The sequence below is a fragment of the Marmota marmota genome, unplaced genomic scaffold, assembly GCF_001458135.2.
Source record: "Marmota marmota marmota unplaced genomic scaffold, marMar, whole genome shotgun sequence".
Classification (NCBI taxonomy): Eukaryota; Metazoa; Chordata; class Mammalia; order Rodentia; family Sciuridae; genus Marmota; species Marmota marmota.
Window position 1 is genome coordinate 1 of NW_026008854.1, and position 3508 is coordinate 3508.

A 3508-nucleotide genomic window follows, 5' to 3' on the forward strand; every position below is an offset into this window, starting at 1 on the left:
GAGGAAAAAAGGAAGGAAGGAAGGGAGGGAGGAAAAAAGGAAGGAAGGAAGGAAGGAAGGAAGGAAGGAAGGAAGGAAGGAAGGAAGGAAGGAAGGAAGGAATTAGACTAGATGCTCTGTGATAAACATCTCCCTGCCCCCACCCAGCCACAGCTCCTTGAGTAGGTAAGCACAACAACTGGAAGGAAAGGCCTTGCAGTGTTTTAATCTGTGTAAAACTACATATGCATTCATTCAGCTGAGTGAGATTTATTATTAAAGTCCTTTCTTTAACCTTCTCTATTAAACAGTTTAAATCCAGTGTGTTAGCTAACTGGTGCTTTGGAACTGAACATAATTTGAAGAGCTAACCTTGTCTTTAAATGCAATATGATACATTAATTTTCTGTAACTTCTAATGAAACTTAAAATAGCTTAGTTAGATCAAAGAATTGAAAACTCCTTTCAAGTATCCATTTAGAATCTTGGATTTGCAGAACAGCTTTTACTCCCCATATTTTAGCTCCTTTAGATGCTACTTCTACCAGAACGTAACAGTATTATTTATAGAAATTCAATTAAATCAAAATTCTGGGCTTTTTCTTCTTTTTTTTTTTTAACAAGACTACCAAGTATTTGTAATAAAACTATTAAAAATAATTCACTAAAACAACAACAGTTACAACAAAAACCTTTCTAGGTAACTGAAGCAATACAAGCTGTTCTCTTGGCTGAAGTGCAACAGCACATGAAAAGTTTGAGAAAGACGCCAATTGACAGTCAACCAGTGTCCACAGCAGAGAATGGTAACTGTGAGATGATGCAGATCCCAACGAAGAAGGAGTGGGCTGAGGAACTAGAATTACAGTGTATTAGAAACACTTCAGCTCCGCAAAGTAAGTAAAAAATTTGCCGGATTACTCTTTCAATAGAATTTTTGTACTAAAAGAGAATGTAACTTTATAATATATACTGTTGAAAAATAAGTTCATCTCATTTCTGCAAGATCCAAGCCAAGTGCCTTGTTTCTATCTTATCTGCTATCAATTTCCCCTGATTAAGTGTCAGATTTTTAAAGAATTTCTAGATTCTACAAAAAAATAAATATTTTTCTAGAAGTAAATTGTACATTATTTGTAACAATGTTTTGAAGTTGAGGGATTAAAAATGAAGACAGAATTAACCACAATAGCCTAAAAGGATATATATCACACCTATATCCAAATAATAATGGGTCCTAAATGTTTTTGTTTTGTTCCTTGATAATAGTCATTTGCTGATTTTTCTTTTCTAGGAAGAAGAAATATTGTATAGAAAATGAAACCAGTTTTACAGTTGGACCATTTGATTTTTATAATTAACTTTTTCATTATAGCTTCATAATAAAAATAATAATGTTTATGGTTTATGGCTAGCAGATCAATCCAAATTAATATAATACAGTGTTAACTGTTTTTTAAATCCCAATTACCATGACTTTTTTAAAAAGCAACTAAAATACAAAAAATTAACTACAAACTTTATTAGTAAGCTTTTGATGAATAGTTAATTTGTAATGTGATTGAGTGTTTTGGACAGGAAAACACATTATAAACATATATATTCAAGATTGTTAAAATTGTCAGATGTTTCTTCAATCTCTCAAAAGAGATTTTATTTTTATTTATTTGAGACTCAGAAATTTGTTATATTTCTAATGTTAAATCTTAGAACCGGTATCATTCTTGGAAATACAATTATTTATACTTGTTATTTTATAAAATTACTTATGGGAGAGTGTTATGTGGTGAGAGATAAAAAGGCATATTCAGAATAGGCCAAAGAGTAAAAAAATAAAAATAAAACTAGAATATTTCTAGATGCCAGAAAGGCCCTGATGATGGAAAATTCAGTAAATACTTTGACAAAGCTAGATGGCTATTTCAACTTGTTGATTTGTTGTTTGTTTTTAGTTATTTGGTAATATCTCTATGAAGAACTCGTTTTTTGTATCACATGACTGCAGTTATATTACACCTTTTAAGTAAGAAGTATAAAAATTCCTTTTTACTTAAATTTCAGTGACTACATTGAGCTCTTGACTCATACAGAGCCACCCTTGGTGCCATTGGTACGTTTCTTCCAAGTCCCCAAAGCCTGTGTCATTGATCATGTGAAGTAGCTTTTATGAGCATTATCTTTAATCTTCAGGGTTTACCTTATTCTTTGCCCATTTTTTTTTTCTGGGCAAGAAGCTCTTGGTAGACTATCAAAGTGAAACTTGAGATAAGTTTTGCTGTCACATGCCTTACCCATATTTGTACTTCCACCAGATTGGACCCAGTTCTAACCCCAGGTCATTCTCAAATGTAATAACTGTTCTTGACACAATGGAATCTCATCTAACTGTGACTGAAGACATTTGGACTTTAAGCTTGGCATTAGCTGTCCTGATCAGTTATGAAAAGATTTTTTCTTTGCTTATGAAAAAAATAATAATTGGGGTTAACTTCTGATAAGAATTGGAACACCGAAGTATTAAGCTAATTTATATGTTGGTGGATGAGTTTTAGAATATTTTATTAAACAAATAACACATTCACAAAATGTGGAACATGTATTTTCTCAAGGAATATTACTTGCACGAAAATACTAACTACTTTGCAATTAAATATGAAATACATCATAGGCATTAAAGAGGAAACTATCCAAACAATATTATATTAAATTGCCCTTTTCCCCTTTGGGAAAAGATGTGTTTTTAAATGATTCAAAAGAACTTAGTAAAATGATAGTAAAAGATCTTAGAATTCCAATATAGTGATATGTACTATATTATATGATGGTATTTGGAAGACAAAAAAAAACCTGCTTTATTTCAAATGTTCAGAGAAAAAGTTAAAAAGATGGTGGAGGGGCTATTGGTGTGATGATCCTCAAATCTAACAGGCAAATTTACTTAGCCCAAGTATCACTGTAACATATATTATTTTACAAATATTCTTATGATAAATGGTATATTTTAATTTTATAAGGTTCTTGATCATTTGTCTCCTCTGAGCTCTCTCCACCTCCTGCTTTTTTCCTGATTTTTTTTCTTGTTTTTTTGGCAATACATCTTTTTTGTGGATCAGTTGTAAAGTAAAAGATGATAGTTTTGTTTTGCATGGGTAATCATAAATTTGTATTATGATAGAATGAAGTATATTTTGTTTATTAGCTATATGTAATATAGTAATAATAAATCATGGAAAAATAATAATAATTATTGAGGTTTTGTTTTTTGTCTTTTGATTTTGTTTTTGTTTTTGTTTTTTTGGTACCAGGGATTGAACCCAATGGCACTTAAACAGTAAGCCACATCTCCAGCCATTTTTATGTTTTATTTTGAGACAGAGTCTCATTAAGTAGCTTAGCGCCTCCCTAAGTTGATGAAGCTGGTTTTGAACTCACAGTCCTCGTGCCTCAGCCTCCCCAGCCATTGGGATTCTAGGCATATGCCACTGAACTCAGCAATTATTGAGTTCCTTCTTTTTTTTTTTTTTTTTTG

The 3508-nt window shown here is 31.4% G+C and overlaps 1 long non-coding RNA gene across 1 annotated transcript; it reads left to right on the forward strand.

Moving 5' to 3' along the window:
* Positions 1–148: 148 nt before the first annotated feature.
* Positions 149–3220, forward strand: LOC125614864. Its single transcript, XR_007345430.1, has 2 exons — positions 149–875; positions 1274–3220. It is a non-coding gene; the product is annotated as an uncharacterized LOC125614864 (long non-coding RNA).
* Positions 3221–3508: the final 288 nt, after the last annotated feature.